The sequence below is a fragment of the Leptonychotes weddellii genome, chromosome 13, assembly GCF_054177405.1.
Source record: "Leptonychotes weddellii isolate Sample4059 chromosome 13, ASM5417740v2, whole genome shotgun sequence".
In the NCBI taxonomy this organism is placed as follows: domain Eukaryota; kingdom Metazoa; phylum Chordata; class Mammalia; order Carnivora; family Phocidae; genus Leptonychotes; species Leptonychotes weddellii.
The window spans coordinates 44,586,339-44,608,334 of record NC_138381.1 but is presented as its reverse complement, the minus strand read 5'-3'; the positions used below and the strand labels follow the sequence as shown (position 1 = coordinate 44,608,334).

General features: G+C 43.7%; 1 protein-coding gene and 1 pseudogene across 1 annotated transcript in view; one reads left to right on the top strand and one right to left on the bottom strand.

The window, feature by feature from the left end:
* The window catches only part of GATA6 (GATA binding protein 6), a 136,100-nt gene that overhangs the window by 45,249 nt on the left and 68,855 nt on the right, over positions 1 to 21,996 (top strand). The gene's annotated exons all lie outside the window — the stretch shown is intronic.
* Positions 7,687 to 8,909, bottom strand: LOC102748574 (ATP synthase F(0) complex subunit g, mitochondrial pseudogene; annotated as a pseudogene).

The window sequence follows — 21,996 nt, the reverse complement described above, 5'->3', positions numbered from 1 at the left end:
CCACATCATTTTCTGGGTGACACCAGATACTGTTCCTAGGATATTTAGGTGCCCTCCACCCCATTCCTATAGCACAGACTGATGGACTGAACCTGGACACACTTTAGTTGTCCTAACTTCAGCTGTATCCTCCACGGGGCTTTGAGAATGATCTGGATGTGAGACCCAGACAGACCTAAATCTGTATTCCTTGGTCTTGTTTCAGAGAGACTTTTCCTTTTTTTTTTTAGTCTCCTTCCCAGAATCCCATGACCTTACACTACCAGGTGGAGCTTCTTGGTCCTGGACCCAGAGGAACTTTTGGTCTTGGGGTTTTTTTGGGGGTGGGCGGGGTGGGGGGAGAGGATATTTTTGAATTTGGTGTTACCATTGATGGGCAGAGTCCAGGCAAAGGAAGAAACTCCTTCTTACTACCCTCATGAAAATTCAGGCCACTGTGCAGAAGTTTAGTCCTGAGAGCCTTAGAGCCTGAGGGTGGGACCTTGTCCTGAGTCTCCTGCAGTTTGTAGAGGACCTCAGACCCATCTCCTGCAGTTTGTAGAGGACCCCTGACCAGAGGCTGAGGTCACTAGTGAGTCAGGTAGAGACTAAATTACCAGCTAAGAGCAGGTGATCTTGACCTAGGGCCTGCAAATACTTGGACTTATTTGAAAAAAATATATGTATGTAGGTATGTACATTTTCCTGGGAAAATGTCCATTATTTTCATCATATTCTCAGAGGCACTTGTGACTCAAAGTAGATTAAGGAATCAGTGATCACTTCTGGTTGCTCATTTGCAATAAAATGAGAAAAATAGGAGCTGTAATTGAATTTTTCATAAACCTAAAATTATAAGAATGCCCTTTATTCTGGGATTCTGTCCATTCTATTCTTTTTGGCATTGAAATGTTTTTGTCCTTTTATGGGATAGTGGTGATATGAATGATAATGACTACAGGAAAAAGTTCTTTCTTGACAAAGTCAAAAGTTGCTAACACCCCCAATTATAATTTCTTTTTCCTTTTTCTGACCGGTGAATTCCCACATCTTGGGAATCACTAATAGAGCCTTGCTGTTATACCTGTATATGGTTTCAGAGTGTGCTGTTGTCTATCACTCTCCCCCATCTGTCCCCTGTATGCGAGAGTTGCCTTTTACTAGGTGCACAGCTGTCTTAAAGAAAGGATTAAAAGGTAAACTGAGGCACGTTAAAAATTTTAAGACTTTATTTGAACAAAAATCGATTGGAACTGGGCCACAACAAATCGGAAGTGGCTAGGAGTGCTCCTAAAGTCTTAGGGCAAGAATTTTATAGGGAAGATGCAGAAGCAAAGCAAGGAAATTATTTGATTGGTTAAAGCTTAAGTGGTTGCCTTGTGTGGAAACCCTGCTTGGCCATTTGTGATTGGTTGCCCAGGTTTGGATTTGTTAAACTTGAGGCATTCCAGGCTTTGGGATTGGTTTGCTTGTGGAGGCTATTAAGGTGTTGGAATCACCTCAGTCTAATGGCTTTCTCCTCTAATTAATTTAACCTATTCAAACCCAATTTCTTCTGGTTCTAAGAAAATGTAACTGTCACTTTGGGAAAATAACCTGATCTTCCTGGGCCTTAATTTTCTTACTAAAATCAGAGAGTTGGGCTGGTACCTCTCAAAATTTTGTCCAAATCTAACACTATGTAATTCACATGAATACGTGTGAGGTCAGGGGCGAAAGGTTGATATACAGACCAGGGCCTTGAGGGAAAAGGGTAGAGAGAAAACTCTTTTGATTTTTCACAAAAACCACAGTGCGAAAAAAACCCGGGGGGATCTATTTTAAAATTCTGGGTTACATGATTCTTTTAACTCATATGCTAATCTGGTTTTATGAGGTGTTCTTAGTGAGATTGTATAGCTTTTGTCTAAAAGGGGTTCATATGCTTTTTATACAAAGATGGGTAAAGCAGAACTGATCAAAACAGATATAACAGGCGCCTGGGTGGCTCAGCCGGTTAGGCGTCCGACTCTTGATTTCAGCTCAGGTCATGATCTCAGAGTCCTGAGATCGAGTCCCAGGTTGGGCTCTGCGCTCAGTGCCAGTCCGCTTGAGTTCTCTCTCCCTCTGTCCCTCCCCCTGCTTGTGAGCACTTTCTCTCTAAATAAATAAGCAAATAAAATCTTAAAAAAAAAAAGCAGATATAACACTGATACAAGCAATGAAAACAACATAATGGTAATTACTGCTCAGTTCATTGGGTGCCAGCTCTAACTGAACTTTGCAGTCATTACCTCATAAAATCCTGCAGGGTAAGTTTGATCATCTCATTTTTATAGATCCAATCATTGGCTGGCCAGCCAGGAAGCGGCAAAAGCGGCAAAGCTGTGATCCAAACCCAAATACACTTAACTTGAAAGCTCCCAACCCTTTTAACACACCTCAAATTCAGTTTCTCTTCTCAAGGTGGGGTCCAATGTCCAGGAGCATGGATATCACCTAGGAGCTTGTTGGAGCATCTTGGGCCTCCCACCACCCCATTCAAGCAAAATCTGGATTTAACAAAACTCTTAGGGTTATATATTCATGGGAAAGTTTGAGAGTCACTGGCTTAGACAACTTGATTTTTTAAAAAACTTGTCCTACATATTAATACACATCAAGTGGTCCCTTGCTTGATGGTTGAAGGAAAGCCTTCTACTAAGGATGTGAGAGACCTTCTACTAATGATTCTTCTGTTTTTGGAGCCTGGAGTCCTTGCTTACTGACTGGTTTGTGAATTTCTGATCTCCTCCTGCCTATTTACTTCCTTGAAAACTGAATATATCATAGAATGCACAACACCAAGAGTGAATCCTGTTGTAAACTGTGGACTCTAGGTGATGAGGAAGTTCGCGGGGACTCTAGGTGATGAGGAAGTTCGTGGACTGTAACAAATGTGTCATTCCAGCATGGCTGTCCATCATGGGGGCGGTTGGGGGAGAGGGAGTATACTGGAACTCTCTGTACTTTCTCAATTTTGCCGTGAACCCAAAACTGCTCTAAAAATATATATTAAAACAAAACAAAACAAAACAATACAATTGAATATGTGAGCTTGTAGGCCTTGCCAAAGATGGGACAGCCAGAAAGATAAAGCCTGTTAGATTCTTTTTTTATCCATTTGGATAAAAGGTGCTTTTGAAAGAGAGGGTTTTGTCAAGTGCCATGATCTCATCATCTGGCAACACCGGTGGGAGAGGAGCCAAGGGAAACCCAGGGCGTTGACGTGTGGGTGACTCAGGGGCCCACACCGCTGACAGTGAGCAGCCCCTGGTTTGGAGTTGGTGGGAGGGGGCAGGGGACGTGCTGTTCCTTTCTGGGTTGTGCTGATCAGTCATGAGAGCCTGGAGGCTCCCACCTTGGGCTTTTGCCTGCCCAGAAGTGCCAGGCGCTGGCTTTTGCTTCTCTCTGTTGTTTTGGGCTGTGTTTCCCCCTTTGTTCTTCCATAGATGGTTGTGATCTGCGGTGGCTCTTTCAAGGGCTGTGCTGATACTGGGGAGCCCTGGATCTCAGTGTACAGACGTTCCAGCCCCCTCCCCAAGCTGTGCCCTCACTGGCAGCTTCGAGGGGCAATGAACATGCCCGAAACACAGCCTTTTATGTGTTTTGCTTGTGTGGTTTTTTTTTGTTTGTTTGTTTGGTTGGTTTATTTAATAATATTACTAGCCTGTGTATAAAGCTTTTTAAAACTTTTCATTCCTGTACCTCATTTGATTCTTATGATGGCATCTGGTAAACGGATGGGTGAATGATGGGGGTAGAGAGGCCGTAGGCTTGTCTTCCCGACTGCAGAAAAATTCAGTGAGCGAAGTGACTTGCCTCAGCTCAGTGCCACAGGGCGACGTGGGTAACACGGACCATGGTTCCGGGACTCTTTCCCATTCCAACGTTTCAGGGGTCTCACTCATGCTACTTAAGTACTAACGAGGTCAGCAAAATAGGTGATACTTTTCTTGGTAGCCACTGAGGGAGAAAATTAACCTTGTGTATTTGCATTTGTGCAATTTCCCCCAAAGTTAGCACTTTCTCAGGAGATTTAGGACCCAGGTAGAAAACAATAGGCAAAATGATTCTTTAAGAGGACTTCCCCCCCACCGCCCCCCATTTGTCTGTGCTGTTGTGGCTAAGCACTTAACCAAGCCTTTCTTATTTTTATCCATAGTGCTACATTTTAAGAAACGAACTACACAGGAAAACAAAGCTGAGTGAAATGGCTCGGCTCTGCTGAGGGATGCCCAGCCCAGGTCACACCTGAGCAGCGAGGAAACCATGGCTCGTGAGGAGCCATAATGCCCTCAGGGATGCCGGGCTGTTGCTGACAACGGGTTATCAGAATTGCAGGCAAATGGTCCAAGTGGCTGTTTAGCGTCTTTGGCTTTCACAGCTTCCATTCCAAGCCAGTAACTCCCTTAGGCCCCCCAGTGACCTGTGTTACATACTTCAGGTGCCCCCACCCCACCTCTCCAGGTGGCTCTTTCACCAGCAAATGTGAGAAACGACTCATTAGCACCCCTCCGCCTGCTGACGCAGTGTAGGTTATAGGTGGCTGTTTAAAAAGAACAACTCTCATCCCATTCTGCTCCCTCGGAGATACTTGGATTAACACTGGAAGGATGTTTCCATTAATGAAACCACCATAGCACTGAAGAGTTTTAAACTGGAAAGGTGCATGTAAAAACAATGCTAACAAAGTTTGGAAAAAATTGTAAAAACCTATAATGCTACTATCTTAATGTGACTGTGGTACTTTTTTTTGTATTTGCATTTTTCCTAGTCTTTGTCCACGTATACGTTTGTTGGGCATTGTGGCAGGTTCATTGTAACATACCAGTTTGGTGTCTTCTCCTGATACTAACCACGTATATTCTCCATGTTTATATACTGTCTTAATAATGATCTTTTCCACAACATGTCTGCACAATACTGACCACACGGACACCCTCCACGTACTAAGCAATCTCTTTGATGGACATTTTGATTGTCTCTAGTTTTTCTGTTATTGAAATGGCGAGGAACATTCTCGTGTGTAGAAACTTTGTCCTCTTTGAAAATGTTTCCTCTAGGAAATAACAGCAGTGACAATTGAAAAAAGGTTGCTGGAAAAATGGTTCCCGTCTTCTGCTGCTGTCGCCACGGAAGGGGACCCTCAGTGCTTTTGAGCCATCTCACAGGGGCTGCTCTCTGAAATTACCTTCCCAGTCCCTTTAAAACATCCCCCAGAGGAGGGGGCTCCTGGGTAGCTTAGGCAGTTGAGCATTAGACTGTTGGTTTCCACTCAGGTTATGATCTCAGGGTTGTGAGATCAAGCCCCGAGTCAGGCTCCGTGCTTAGCGAGGAGTCTGCTTAAGACTCTCTCCCCCCCTCGGCCCTGCCTCCCGCCAAATAAATAAATAAACCTTTAAAAAAAAAAAAAATTATCCCACCTCGGTTCCTACTTATGCTTCTGCCTTCTTTTCCTCCTGGTCCTTTCCCCAGCCATCTTTCCTCCTCCCCAACCCACCCCTCGGACTCTCTGTGAATATCCATCGCTCCATTCCCCAGAAGGGTCTCCTCTGAATGATCCATCCTTCTCTCCTGTCCTGGCTCCTCTTTGAAGAACTGCCCTCCGAGGGATGGAGAGGGAAGGAGAACAGCTCACATTTGAATCTTATCAGCCCCTTGATCTGATGTCTTGTCTGAACATTGTTTCTTGTCCTGCTTGTGTCACAAGCCCTCCAGGCAAGGGCCATGCCTCTGCATGCACAGTGTCGCTGTAAGGTGTTTACGGCCGGAAGGTGTGAGGATGTTCTGGGAGGTAGGACCTGTGCTAGAGGTGAATGGGGCTTCCTGGGAAGACCACTAGGGAAAAGGTCTTCCCAAGAAGGGGGTGATTCTGAGCTTTCACCAACGTGTTCAGAGGAGAGTCTGGGGTTTCTGCTACTGGGAGATACTGCCATGCAAGTAGGCACTTGGATGGGGCGCTGTGCACCTGGACCACACTTCATGGTGCGTTTTGTGGCCCAAGTTAAATTCAGGGCTCAGGGCCTTAGACAAGGGAGTGACACAAAAACATGGCTGGGATACTCCTTCGGTGACACTGAGCAATGGGACTGGAACTCCTCAACAGTTGCTGTGTTTTAATATTTGAAGTTTCTGAATGGAGGGCAGAGGATGTTTCAGGTATAAGAATACCTTGTTGGGACTGTCCATTCTCCGTGACATCAACAGAGCGTAAACGGTTATCCTTTTTGACTTTATTCTAAGATATTAGGGCTATATACCTAACCTCCCTTGATGATTTCAGCTAAGGTCTTTCATTAGTTAAATAGGAATTACAAACAGGATAGAAATCAAAATCCTATGTGGTCACGGCCTTTCACATCAGGTTTTCAAACAACACAGATGAGTAGAATGTTTCTACAAATGGGTGCTTTTTAATGCAGAATCTGTCTTTGGATTTGAAATGTGTTGATGGTTATGAATTTATGAATTTTTTAAATACAAATTGCATAGGAAGGATACCTAGAACTCTGTTTACATATTGTTGGATAGCTCGGCAAGCACGTCAAAACTACATTTCTCTCAAGTCTCATAACAACCTGTGAAGTAGATGTAGGTCTACTTCTTTTTATAGACGTGGACAGGGAGGCAAACGAGGGTGAGGGATTCAAGGCAATAAGTTGCTGGATCAGAATTTAAACTCAGCATTATGTATTTGTCTAGGGTCATGCTGTCTCTTGGATATGGAAAATAATGGTAATTTCTGGTGCAACCTCATCCTTTTTCTGTCTTTATTTCAGTGATTTGCCCTCATCGTCTCTTCTTACTGCCTGCCTCGTGGGCATTCTTGTGTTGTTAAAATTCCGTAGAACTCATTGGACTTTGTATTAGTGAAATAGTCAATACGTGCAGCCCACAAATGGCAGCCTCAGGGACTTTCAGGAAACAGAACTGGAGGAGGGGAGGAAAGGGGAGCCCAGTCAGCTGAAAGCATCCATTAGACACCATGTGAAGCCCACATGACGCGTTTAAACAGAGTAGTTCCAACGTGTCACTTGGAGAGTTGGCACTACGAAGTCGTTTTTGGAATGCTAGAACTGCCCCAGAAATACCGCAGGTCGTGCTGCCCTGAGAATGCTAATTGGAATCTCCAGATTTGGGTTCTCCTTGATACACATTTTGGTGCCCTACCAGGAGCGAACATTTTTTTCGACTGCTAATAGATAATCCATAAGTGTTCAAATTACCTTTTAATCAAATTACATGAATGGCCTACATACATCTTTAGAGTCTCTTGGTACATCCACTATTACTACTGTGTGACTTTGGGAAAGTGACTTTATCTCTCTGTGCTTCATTTATGAAATGGAGATGGTACTGGTCTCTACAACGTATGTGTACGTATGTGGATTTATTTATTTTTTTATTATTCTTTTTCTTTTTTTTAAATTTTATTTAAATTCAATAACCAACATATAGTTGGTTTTGATGTAGAGTTCAATGATTCATTAGTTGTGTATAACACCCAGTGCTCATCACAACCTGTGCCCTCCCTAAATGCCCATCACCCAGTTGCCCTATCCCCCCACCCACATCCCCTCCAGCAACCCTCAGTTTGTTTCCCGGGGTCACGAGTCTCTCATGGTTCTCTCCCTCTTTGATTGATTATTATTATTATTTTTTGATACATTATCTTCTTTTATTCAAATACCAGTCTGATCACACATGGTTCAAGAACACTCAAATAATAAGCCACATATAAATAGATGTTAAAGATTGGTCTTCAAACATTATAGCCAATGATGCCACTTGCCTATGATCTCGCTGACATAAAACCACATTCACAGCTCGGTGGCCACCAAACCATTCAGCAGAGCTTCCTTAACTGTGAGCTGTTTGAAGCTACCAGTTTGAGCACTCTTGACTATTTTTTTCAAGCTCTGAATAGCTGTAGGGATCTCAGCAGGGGTTGGAGGAACCAGCTCAACCTTGGCATAGTGCCACAATGTGGCCAGTCGAGGCTTTGAGTTAAGTCACAGCAGCGTTCAGCAGCGCCGGGGCCTTCTCCGTGAGGTTCCGGACAAACTGGCCATGGTTCCAAGCTGGAAGGTCCTCTGATTGATTATCTTTAAATGAGAGCCCTAGTGAGGGTTCAGTAAATGTTAGCTATTATTATTATGATTAGTGTTAGTATTAAGGCTAACTTTTCTTCAACCGTGTTACAGATACTAGGTGTGCTCTTCAATTGGTAATGAGTACATCTCTTTTTTCATTTTTAAAAATTGTGGTAAAATATGCATAACATAAAATTTACCATCTTAATCCTTTTTAAGTGCACAGATCTGTGGCTTAAGTCTCTTCACACTGTTGTGCAGAATATGTTATTTTAAGTGGGGAGTGGACCAGGGAAGGCATGGTTGTGGATGGGTGTGGGGGCTGTGTTTGCAGCATTCAGAGTCCTGCCCTGGGTACAGCCCAGTGCGGGAAGCGAGCAGGGTGACTAGGCCATACAGAGGAGAGCCAGGCAATCGTTGTCCAACTGTTCTGTGAGCAACTGAGAGGCTGACACTCAAATATTTATGTCGTGTCATCTCTCCACTTTGTTTTTATCCACTTCACGGGCTTCATTTGCTCAATCAGTTCTTTGATCCTGGGAAGTAAAGTCCTGGGTTCAGATCCACTTTGCGGACGTCATTTGTTTGAAATGTCAGCAAATTAGTGGCTAAGAGAACATTTAGAAGTGCAGTGTGCCACAATTCAGAGGTTCATGACTCAGGTCTTAATCTAGACATCTGGATTAAACGTGGAACTGAACTCAGTCATCTTACTGCATTCTTTGAAATGGACAAGGCCAGAAATTTAGAAGATCAATTTCTGAAGGTCATAAGGATGTGAGAATAAATAGACTTACGTAAAAATGGCAAGTCCATACCCCTAGCTCCCTGAGATTGTTTCTTGAATTTGTTGGTTGTAGAATTTACTGGAATTCTACTTAAAATGATCTCATCCTCCCCCAGAACAGGTTTATTGTGAGGAGTTTCTAACGTGTAACTTTTCAGATAAGTGCCTGTTATCCCTAATGCTGAATTTGTTATTTAGCTCTTCTGCGCCTGTTTAGCTTACCGGTGTCAAAAAGACGTAAGCTTTTAAATACATGGGGAGAGAGAGAGAGGTCTTAGGTTGGCAGACTGGAAACAAAGAGCATCATTGTCTCCAAGGTGGCTACCCTAGTTGTTACTTAGAGCTCACAAAGAGAATATTGGCAACCTAAAGGTTCCAGGAGAGCACACCTAGGGGCAACCACCTACAGATTATTATTTTATTTTTCAGCTTTATTGAGATGTAATTGACATGTAACATTGTGTATGTTTAAGATGTACAACTGCAGTGATCTGTGTGGATATTGCAAAATGATCACCACAATAAGGTTAGTTAACACTTTCGTCCCCTCACATAGTTACAATTTTTGTGTGTTGAGAACTTCGAAAATCTACTCTCCCTTAGCAGCTTTCAAATACACAAGACAGTGCTGTTAACTATAGTCACAATCTGGTGTGGTATATCCCCAGGACCTGTTCATCTTCCAACTGGAAGTGTGTTCCCTTTGACCACTTTTGCCCGTTTTCTGCCCTGTTCCTCACCCCATGTCCCTGGCAACCACCGGTTTTTGTGAGTTAATTTTTTTAGACTCCGCATAAAAATGAGATCATACATTACTTGTCTTTCTCTGTCTGACTTATTTCACTTAGCATGATGCCCTCAAAGTTCATCTGTGTTGTCCCAAATGGCAGGATTTCCTTGTTTTTTTTTTTAATGGCTGGATAATATTTCTTTATTATTTCCTTTATCCATTCAGTCAGTGGACACTTAGGTTGTTTCCATGTCTTAGCTATTGTAAATAATGCCACAGTGAACACGGGAGTGCAGATATCTCTTCAAGATAGCAATTTTATTTCCTTCAGATAGATATCCAGAAGTGGAATTGCTGGATGGTATGATAATTCTATTTTTAATTTTTAGAGAAAACTTCATACTATTTTCCATGGTGGTTGTGCCAGTTTATATTCCTACTATTGGGGCACAAGGGTTCCCTTTACTCCCTGTCCTCACCAACGCTTGTTATCTCTTGTCTTTTTTGATATAAAGATTTTAATTTAGCCATCCATCCACCCAGAAAGCATTGAATATGCTCACAGACACTGGGAATTTTCAGGAGGGGGAATCCCATGTAGCGTTTTCTCGTGTAGTCTAACTGTGGAACCCTAAGTAATCTGTGGAGCAAAGTTTTGGAAACACTAAATAACGAACTGTGCAGTGCCCTTGAATTCCCTTTGGTGCCTCTTCTATAACCCTAACCTGATGAACCTTTATATCTCCTAGGGAAGGGGGCGCCTGGGTGGCTCAGACGAATAAGCATCTGCCTTTGGCTCAGTTCATGGTCCCAGGTTCCTGGGATCGAGCCCCGCATCTGGCTCCCTGCTTGGTGGGAAGCCTGCTTCTCCCTCTCTCTCTGCCTCTCCCCCTGCTTGTCAAATAAATAAATATATCTCCTGGGGTATTTTGCAAAGAGTAAGATTTGGGTAAGCAGTGGCTAGAATTTTTTAAATCCACAAGATTTTGTGAAAGCCCGTCTTTCTCCAGTGATTCGAGGCGTTGAAATTTTAGTTTGGATGAAAAGAATAGAGAAACAGGTATCTGAGAATGCCAGGCCTCCCCTCCTGCATTTTCTAGATAAACAAAAACTGCCACCTTCCTTTCATGCAGAGCCACCTGGCCTCTGGCCTCACACCTGGGATGTTTCATCTTTAAGTATCTGATTGACCTGCCTTTCCACTCTCTACCTCCTACTCCCAATTGGAATCCAGGGAGTTGTGAACGTACGTGTTTGGGGAGAAGGCAGGAATTGCAGTACCACCTGGAGGCTGGGTAGGCACACCCCTGCATGCCATGTTTATGTTTGTGTGAAGGTGTAGAGGTCCTGGCTGGAAACTCATCTCTTGGGTTGGGTCTAAGAGGCTGTTGATGCCTGGGGAAATCAATCCCCAAGTTCCTGGGTCCCCAAGCCTCCACCTCTCCCCGAGATCACTTCTCTCATCCCACCCTGGATGGGGTAAGGTCCTGATGGCAGGGGGGTCCTGAGGAAGAGGATGAGGAAAGCTATCTCCCTTCTGTAGTCCTTGAGGATCAAAGAGTCATAAGCATTTCCTCTGAAGAACACTGCTTCCTGACATGTTGCTTGTCTTGCGATCAGGTTTCTTAGCAGGAAGAAATAGCTTCTCCTTCCCTCCCACGAACATTCCAAGGTGTGGGGATGGTCATAGTTGAGAGATAGAGAATAGAGAATAAGACGAGAATGGCTTCAAGTCCCTTTCTGCCTGTCTCAGGGAAGTAGAAGAGCGAACCTACAAACAAAACAGTAGTTTCCCCAAATTTGTAAAAATTGCCTTTAAGGAAACTACAAATACCTTCACTGTCCTGTCTGATAACATGCTAGTGGCATGTTTAGAGAGGCACTTAGACTCTAAGGCTCTATTTTCATACTTGTGTGTATCGCATCATCATTAGCAAAATAATATGTGTGAAAGTGCTTTATAAAGAATAAAAAGAAGGGCGCCTGGGTGGCTCAGTCGGTTAAGCGTCTGCCTTCAGCTCAGGTCATGATCCCAGGGTTCTGGGATTGAGCCCCACATTGGGCTCCTTGTTCAGCTGGGAGCCTGCTTCTCCCTCTCCCTCTGCCTGCTGCTCCCCCTGCTTGTGCTCTCTCTCTCTCTCTGTCAGATAAATAAATAAAATCTAAAAAAAAAAAAGAGTAGAAGAAGTATGTATAGGAAATGATTCTTGTTCCAACAGCACTTATTAAAGCTTTGCTTTTTGTGGGGTGTCATGGCTGGCTCTTTACCAAGGTGGGCTTTAACACTTTAAGGTGGATACTTGCTTGCCTCATGGAACAACTCAGGCTCCTAGAGCCAAACTGCCTCTCCTTGTCAGGTTACGTCAAGTTCTCATCATTTGTCCTTTTATGACAACTGGATGGGATAACATAGTAAGGCATGCTCATTATAATGCAGCTGATTTGAAAATTTACCAGGAAGCAGAGTTTTGAGGGGCTGGAGGAAGGGACAGTTCCATTTTGAAAGGGGAAAGGAAGGAGGTGCAGCAGATGACTTGTGGTCAGAGGTATTCTGATGTCTGAAAAGCAGCCTGCCCAGAGCCAAGGGGAAGGAATGATGAGCACTCCATTTGCCTTATGGTTTTTCCTTGTTGTTCAATTTGAGTGAATCTGATAAGATCCTAGACATTTAGAAGCTCATACAATGGAGATATAAATAGACATATTGAAGACATTAATAAATACCTATGAGAAATAAAGTATTTCCATTATGGTAAATGCAGCCTGTGGGGGTGTTGCGTGATGGGGGAATTTTGTGAAGTTCATTTTCAGATAGGGAAAAGGGAGTCAGGGACTGCTTCCTAGGGACAGTGGACTTCAGGAGCTCTCAGAGTGACAGCATGGAAGTTCTAGATGTGAGGGAGGGGACAGCATGAGGCTCCAGAGTGGACTTGGAGCTTTGGAAAGTTTGCAGGTTGATCACTGAAATATGCAGGAAATCTTATATAAATGACCAAGACACTGTCCTGGGTTAGCACAGAAGCACTTTAATGTGTTGTAAGAGATCCTAATAAATATGTCTTTCTTTTTCTAAAATCAGCACAAATGCCAGGTCTTTAGTACAGTAGAGTCTCACTGAAGGCCTTAAAAGGAATGTGTGTGGTTTCTGAGTAGGGTTTCCCTGCAAGTAAAAATGTATTTGCTAACAAGATAGATGCCAGTCAGAGTTGGTCCTCGGAATACATACTGTCCAGCACTGCTGTGTGCTGTGATTTGGGCACAAGCTCTGGGCGGCTTCTGAATGTTCTGCTTTTTGTATGATTCCTGAAACGATACAGTCTACACCCTGAGTGAGAAGAGCTTCCACTCACTGGCTGGTTGTTTGATTAAGCTAATTTTTCTTTTCTTTCTTTGACCTTGGAGAATTTTCAGTTGGATTTCTCTTGAAAGGCTTATTTCTTCAAAGTTCGTTAATATGTTCAGTAAGATCTATGCTTCCAAATTCATCAGCACATTTATTAAAAACCACCAAGACTCTACAGATTTGGGGGTCTGACTAGATGCGGCCTGTATAGAAGTCGATTCTTAGGAATATGGAGGACGAGATGGAGAAGAATGTTCAGGTTCCCTCAGGCTGAGTTGTAATTTATAATTATGACTCCCACGTGGTTAAAATTCCAAACTATCCAAAGCCATTATTTTCATTAATGATTGTTTATTGATAGGAATCTGAATTCTTATACCTCAGAGTTCATGTCCAAAAACTAAGGACCCTTACTTCAAGGATCTTACATAACAAACCAGCCCATTGTTGAAACCTCAAACTCCTGCCATGTTGTCCCAAGAACTGTGGGAAATACAAAAGAAATCTAAGTCTCTGTCCTTCAAGAATTTGTGGTCTAATTGGATTTTAAGATCAGTACATAAGAAACAATGGGGCCTATCTCAGTTAGAATGCTTTTGACTGCAGGACACAAAAACCTCAGCTGGAGCTGGCTTAAATGAGTAGCTAGTCAGGTAACCAGACATCAGAGGTGGACTGGTGTTAAGCTAGAGGTCCAGAGGCTCAAAAACATTAGCTAAGACCCAGGTTCTGTGAGTCATTTCCCTTTGCCAACCCCAAGGCTGCTTCATCTTGGGCTGTAGGATGGCTCTGTCCAGTGGGAGAGCACTGGCATCCCATAGCTTGCTCAGAAGAGCAAGGAAATTCCATTCTCAGAAACTCAGAAAGTCCCCTGTCACTTCTCATTGGCCCTAATGAGTTACACAGCCATCCCTGAATCAAGAAATTTGGCAAAGGTGATGGGAATAGTCTAATTGGCTTAGATTCTTCAGGGTTCACCACTGGAGCTGGGGTAAAGGTCAGCTTCCATGAAAGCATTGGACTGCATGAAGGGGAGGGTAGATACTAGAAGGGGAATATGGGTTCAATTGAAAAGGGGTCAGATGGATGCTGGGTTGACCAATATGTATATTCACTATGGGATCCAAGCAATGAGTTAGGCTGTATTAGGGGAAATACACTCTAACATCTGTAACCACACCTGCCTTCCAATAATGCTGGATGTCATTAGATGGATGCCATCTTGCTGGTGCTGCCTTTGGAAATGTGCCAGGTTTGGACTGTGAAGTAGTGGGGGCTGATCAGCTCTAGACAGTGGAGGCATAAAGAATTTAAAGTTGGGGGTTTGGAAAAGGAAAAATCTAACAGAGAGAGGAGCCATGCAGGACCAGGAATTTCCTTGGGTAGAAGCAGATTCAGAAACGCTCGGGGTGGTGGAGGGGAGTGGCAGATGAGAAGGTTGCAGAGAAATGTCTAATGAAGACTTTGAAAGTTGCTCCTGGCAGGTGCAATGAAAACTCTTCCTTCTATGAAACCCTATGAGCCCTTCTCCAAAATGCTACATAAAGTTTGTTACTCAATAATCCTTTTGCTTTAGTGTTGGGAGTTTAGGAATATCCTGCAATTATGCTCTTAATCTCCAGTTTGCCTTTTTGTCACTTTTTGGTGTCACCTTTCCCCCCAAACAGGTTTCTGTAATAGGGAGAGCTGGGGAGACTGAGACACTGTCCCATCCTCCCCAGACCTCAGTCTCCTGGCTTCTGTCGTCCAAGGGAGAAACAATGGCTGTGAGGATACCCAGTAGAGGGTCCCTTCCATCGGCAGAAATTGGTCCTGACATCTCTCAGATGTGCCTAATGGCTTCTGAGGATGGTTATGATTTCTTCGCGGTGTGCAGGTGACACAAAGGTTCCTTGAGCAGGCTTGGGTTGTACGTACAGTACAACATGTCTGTATGCAGAGAATTGTCTTTCTTTTCTTGGTTTCTCAGGGCCAGTGGGATTACACGCCTTCCCTCATTTATTCTTACAACAGTCCAGTGTGGTTGGTACCTATTACTATCCTCATTTTACAGATGAGAAACTAAGGCTCAATCATTAGAAACTTCGGGCCAATCATTAGTCATCGTGAATCCTGAATTCACTCTGAGCCCATAGTCCTGACCAAAATACTGCACTGCCTCCTTCCTTTCTGGAGGGGTTTACAGAGGCCCCTCCAGCTAGATGGCAGAGACTCAGTATCACGAATCCCTGTTCAGTGCTCATGCTATAGTGAGCTTGGCCTCCAATGCCTTAGCTGTAAGATACTTATAGCCGTAACATCTGATGAATCTGTGGATGAGCTGGGGCCTTGTGTTAATAAATCAAGTTCCAAGACCATGCTCTAATTTTACTTTTTTTTTTTTTTAAGATTTTATTTATTTATTTATTTGAGACAGAGAATGAGAGAGAGAGAGTACATGAGAGGAGGGAGGGTCAGAGGCAGAAGCAGGCTCCCTGCCGAGCAGGGAGCCCAATGCGGGACTTGATCCAGGGACTCCAGGATCATGACCTGAGCCGAAGGCAGTCGCTTAACCAACTGAGCCACCCAGGTGCCCTAATTTTACTTTTTTAATAGCCATGTTTTATCAATATTCAACAAAATTTGAACATCTTGTAAGTGAACATCTCACACATTTTTCTAGAAGTGCCCGAGGCAGACAAAACCCCTCATTCTATTGTGGGGAACATGTTTTACTAAAAGAAATACACAAGGCTGTCTTTGGGGGCTAGAAAGTGAGTTTTCCACTGTTAGCATTCTTTCCCCACCTGCCCTCACTGACTAACTTTTCATATTCTTGGGGGGCAGTCAACAGCTTGTTTGCCTTTATCTTACTTATTTCTCCTGTCACGTGAGAGAATCTGCACAGAACACATGAGAATTCACCCACTACACTGCTTTCCTAGAACACGGTGCATGCCAACAAATTCTCATTCACGGAAGTGCTGAGAGAAAGTTGGTGGGATGGAGTGGCCAGCCCCTGTCACCTAGCAGGGACCTCGCACAGCCCAGCACATGGTTTATTAGGCATGAATGAATGCATGCACTTGTGAATGAATGATGTGGCTTTCCAGAAAACGTTTCAGAAGTCAGTTATAATCTTTTCAGGTTTGCTTGGAAATTTCAGTTGTCTGGAAGTTCGGCATGCTACAGATCAAAGATCAAAACGAGTGCTCTATTATTATAGAGCTTTATTGTTTACAATTTCTCACATTCTCCTTTGTGTTTAAGAATGATACGATACGGGCGCCTGGGTGGCTCAGTTGGTTAAGCAACTGCCTTCGGCTCAGGTCATGATCCTGGAGTCCCGGGATTGAGTCCCACATCGGGCTCCCTGCCCAGCAGGGAGTCTGCTTCTCCCTCTGACCCTCCCCCCTCTCATGTACTCTCTCTCATTCTCGCTCTCTCAAATAAATAAATAAATCTTTAAAAAAAAAAAAGAATGATACGATACAAGCTAAACCCATAAGCAACCAGTTCCTTCCAAACTTAAACGACCTAATCTAATTTACTGTATGTAACATATGTTAGCAGACTCAAAGATGCCTTAACAAAGATAGAACATAGGCAAATTCAGATTGTTTCCCACTCTGTTTCTTCTTGCTTGACAGTAGGGCAGCTTAAGGCTGGCAACAAAATCTACTTCTTTTCTGCAATGGGAAACATCTCAGTAACCAACAGGGCGCATGTATTCCTGCATCTTTCTTTCATTTAGTCCAAATATTGACACATTCTCTCTTAAATATTTAAGATGCCTGGTAAAAAGCCAAACAGTATTACTCAAATTCCTTAAATCAATGATTAAAGATTTTTAATCTTGTCTTTCAAACAGCACACTGAAAGTGTAGCCTGTAAGAATGGCTGACAAGCCTAGTGGAGATACGAGTTATAAAGTAACTAAAAAAATCTTTTCAACAAAACCCAAGTTAATTCTTGCCTGATGTTGATTCACATAGATCTGTGTAATCCCTTTTGTTACTTAACATATGACTTGCAATAAAAAACTATCCTGAAGTCAACTATTTATTATTATTATTATTATTTTTTAGCAGGCTCCACACCCAGTGTGGGGCTTGAACTCGTGACCCTGACTGAGATCAATTGTCAGAGGCTCTACCGACTGAGCCACCCAGGCACTCCAACTATTTATTATTTTCAAATTTATCTGCTTATTACCTGATAGAGAAAGGAATTTTGTACTGGAAAAGATGTAGGAAACCTATGGTTTATTTTATTTAAAAAAATTTTTTTTTAAAGATTTTATTTATTTATTTGACAGAGAGAGAGACAGCGAGAGAGGGAACACAAGCAGGGGGAGTGGGAGAGGGAGAAGCAGACTCCCCGCTGAGCAGGGAGCCTGACGCGGGGCTCGATCCCAGGACCCTGGGATCATGACCTGAGCCGAAGGCAGACGCTTAACGACTGAGCCACCCAGGCACCCCCCTATGGTATATTTTAGACCTAACACTTGGAGGTCCAAAGGGAACAAATAACTGTCCCCCAATTTCAGAGATAGGATGTGACACGGCCCGGTTTTTCTGAGCCCACCCCAGTGACTCTCTCCTGCTAAGATGCCTGCTCCTGGCCATAACCCCAACACTCCTTCTGAAGAAAGAAGTCTCACACTGCTCCTTGTGGGTCGAGGTTGACCTGTGGAGGCTGCAGTTACCCTCCTGGGCGCCTTCACTGTGGAGACCTGCTAAGAAGAGGAGAACATTTCCCTTTCTTTTTTTTTTTTTTTTTAAGATTTTATTTATTTATTTGAGAGAGAGAATGAGAGACAGAGAGCACGAGAGGGAAGAGGGTCAGAGGGAGAAGCATACCCCCCGCTGAGCAGGGAGCCCGATGCGGGACTCGATCCTGGGACTCCAGGATCACGACCTGAGCCGAAGGCAGTCGCTTAACCAACTGAGCCACCCAGGCGCCCGAACATTTCCCTTTCTAACACCCATTCATTCTAGAGTAGGATCTGATAGTTTCTCCCTCCTTTTTTAAAAGATTTATTTATTTGAGAGAGAGAGAACACAAGCAGGAGGGGCAGGGAGAGGGAGAGAGAATCTCAAGCAGACGTTGTGCTGAGTGCAGAACTTGACGACAGGCTCCACCTCACTACCCTGAGAGCACGACCTGAGCTGAAACCAAGAGTCAGACGCCTATAGCCAATTGCACCACTCAGGTGCCCCCTGATAGGTTATTTCAAAAGTATTTATCACAGCCATTATTTCCATTATTGGTGATAAACATTTTATATGTTATAGGATTAACTTTTTTTTAAGATTTTATTTATTTATTTGAGAGAGAGAGAGGATGAGCAGTGGGAGGGGCAGAGGGAGCGAGAGGGAGGGATAAGCAGACTCGAAGATTCCCCACTGAGGAGGGAGCTTGACTCGGGCTGGATCCCAGGACCCTGGGATCATGACCTGAGCCGAAGGGAGAAGTTAAACCGACTGAGCCACCCAGGCGCCCCAGGATTAACTTTTCATAGCACTTTCTGTACTTATCTTTCATGCACTATCTTATCCTCATTTTAACTCTGAGTGGGAAGTGCTAGTGTTCCCATATCACCGGGGAGAAACTTGGGGCCGGGTGTGTTATTTGCTGGTGGTCATGTACCCAGTAGGTATGAGTACGTAGAAGGTTCTAGCCTTCACTAGAACCGAGGTCTTTTAATTCCCCTCCTTTATCCATTCATTTATATTAAAACTTTTGTTACGGAGATGACCAAGAGTTCTATAACTATGAGGGCGGAATTTAAATCTTCTGTGATTTATGTTGAAAAAATCTTGGGTTATTTGATTCCTACTCAGCCATTCTCTTTGGCCTCTGACTTTTGTTCCCACCACGAGGACAGTTCATGACTGAGTTTCTGTTTGGAAGATTCTCATTCCAGGTGTCCACTGTGTGGCCTGGCCAGTCCCACACCATGCTGGTCAGCGTCCTTTAATTCCCAGGAGGCATTCATGCCAGCAACACCCCAAATCGCCACTGAGGCACCTGCCTTAAATTTTCTCTCATGCATTTCCAAATCCTGAAATCTGTGGATTTCTGGAATTTTCTTCTTAAGCTCTCAGGGGCTTATTTTAATGGTTACAAAGGGCTGGTTGGACCAATTTCCTTAGGGCATGACCTCTCTCTTTGGGAGAATTGTGCACCCACAAATCATGGCTGGAACAAGGAAGTATTTTTACTCATGTGTCCCGCATTGCCTTTTTTCTTTCGAGTAGTCTACCAAAGGCTTCAGGATTACCCCTCTTGCTGCTCCTCGCCTCAAATGTAAACAAATCATAAATTCTGCAGGAAAGTAGTGCAAAGGTTTTAAAGACCGTGTTTACAACCGGGATTGATCTTCTGAAAACCGAACTTTACTCAAGATAGAGAAAAATCCAAGGAAGAAAGAGAAGAGAGAGATAGCTTGCATTGCATAAATCTCTCTTTTCACCTCATCGGCCTCCAATCTGAGAGAGACACATTCCTGGTATTCAGAACCAGTGTTCTCGCATATCGACATCTGCAATACAAGTTAATGGCAGCTGAGTGTTTGTATGGGAGTCCAGCCCACAAAACCTGTTCCTCGTGATTAATGATGAGTTCGTTAAGTGTTTCAGATCTACACGATGGCTTCTATGGATAGGAGAGAATATTCTGAGCTCAGACATGTTTGTTCTTTTCGAGAAGCCTGTCCATGGACTCAGAGGTCCTCGGGGGACCAACTGTGGCTCCTGAGAGGCTGCTCCCTGAGGGCTCATGACTCCCACAGGGCACCTGGTCCTGCAACCACAGACCAGAAACATGGATGCAGAGTAGCCATTAGGGGTGGCCTGGCCATCAGGGCTTCTTGCCTAAACCTCCAAAAGCCTGCTTTTCCTGCTTTTGGTGGAAAGAAAATTCATAGACAGGCAAGTTGAGGCTATTAGCATTCCTGGAAAGAATGAAGGCTGAACCTAAGAAATTGGGGGTGGCTCAGCCATGTAGACTCCTTGGAGAGGTGTCATCAATTAAAAAAAAATTGAGAGGGCTCTTCATGCCCACTTTAATCATCTATCTTGGTGAGAGGATCCGAAATAACATTTACCTTTCCCTTTGTTTTCAATTAGCTGCAAGCAACAATGAGCACTGGGTCTGCTGACCTTCCCCCACCCCACACTTCTCCCACATTAATCCCAGCTGGTCCTGTCTCCGCAGTCATGCCTGTGGCCCGCTCCTCCCTGCACTACATAGCTGTGATTAGTTATATACCTTCTTTGGGTTACATTTGCCTTTATTTCTCACATCTCTCTGTCTTGTCTCCCATTTTGCATGTAAGAATCTCAGGATGGACAGAGTCACACCTGATACCGCAATGAAGGCCTAGTGACTGACTCTGCCTTGTCACTGATTGAGAGCTGAGTCTAGAAGTTTCTAAAATTCAGCTGACAAGACAGGATTTGGCTAGCATTACAGCCCGCTATGTGCCAAGCACTGGACCGAGGATGGTGGCTGAGCCAAAGGTGTATTTGTCCCCTTCCTTTGTCTCCATCAGCCCCTGCTACAGCTAGCCAGCAACCATGATCATGGAGAGTGACCTTAATGATGTTTTTTGATCTGGACAATGGTTATTTTTCAATTTGGCATGAAATTCTAAAGGAAATTTGCTATTTTTCTTAAGCTTGTCTCAAAGGTGTGCTTGCTATAAAAACACCCCTTCAGGACAAGTTCCCAGGACTCCTGGGTGGCTCAGTCAGTTAAGCGTCTGCCTTCGGCTCAGGTCATGATCACAGGGTCCTGGGATCAAGCCCCACGTCGGGCTCCCTGCTCAGCAGAGAGTCTGCTTCTCCCTCTCCCTCTGCCTGCCGCTCCCCCTGCTTGTGCTCTCTCGCTCTCTTTCTCCCTTAAATAAATAAAATCTTAAACAAACAAACAAACAAGAGACAAGTTCCCTACGTCTCTCTCCTTTTAACCTCATCTTCTCCTGACTGGAAATTCTGGACCCACCACTGGTTACAATCTCTGTGGTTACAAAGATGGGATCTGAGGGGCTCACAAGTCAAGAAAACTCGTAAGTCAATATCGGTCAATACTGAAAGCCTATCACAAGGCTGGACATTTTTCTGCAATATAATAAATTTCAAGGTGTAATAGAGGCACTGTGACTGATGAATACTAGTTTCAGAAGTGGATGGAGGCAATTTTGCTGTGCACCTTCTGCCAAGCACAGGGTCAATAAATAACATTCAGCATGTTACGAATTTGTTTAAACAGTGGGTGTCTCACTGGGTATCAGCATCATAAATGTGCCTGAGGCCCCTTTGATACCATTCTCTGTCGACAACAGCCCTGATCCCTAATTGCAACAATTTTTGGATTGCTTTGTTTTGTTTAAACACAAACTGTTAAGCGACAGACTCAGGAATGAAAGTTGAGCTTTCAGTATTAAAAAAGTCATTGATGTGCAGTGTAAGCCCCAAAATGAGAGTGAGCTCTCCATGAGAACTTGTCTTCAACCACTGACCCCACGTCGTCTACTCTTGGATGATCTATGTGTTGTCTATAAATGATTTCCCCCAATCTTCATAACAATCTGTGAGATAATGTGTGGTTATCTCCATTTTACACCTGAGGAAACTGAGTCTCAGAAGGTCGATAATGTGCCCACAAGCATGGAGCTAAGTGGTGTCTGCATGCAGATCTGTCTGGCAGCAAAGCCCCGGCTTTTCCTACTGCACAATATTCATATATAGAATCAGGTTTGATGTGTGAGGAAACCAGCTGGAGCTATATTGCAGATAGTTTCCAATGCATTTGGGGGGGAGAGTAATAAATTGCTTTATTACTTTCTTCTCCTTACTTCTCATTTCATTTGCTCTCCCACTCACTGTTCTAATTCCTTTCCTGGTCACCTCAAGTTTTGCCTGGATCCTATTTTTTCTTTTTTAAATAATTTATTTTAAAATAATTTTAAACTTGTAGAAGTTGCAAGAACAGTAGAAAGAAATCTTGTTTATCCATTTCCCCCAGGATACCCATTTATTAATATTTTATATTTTCA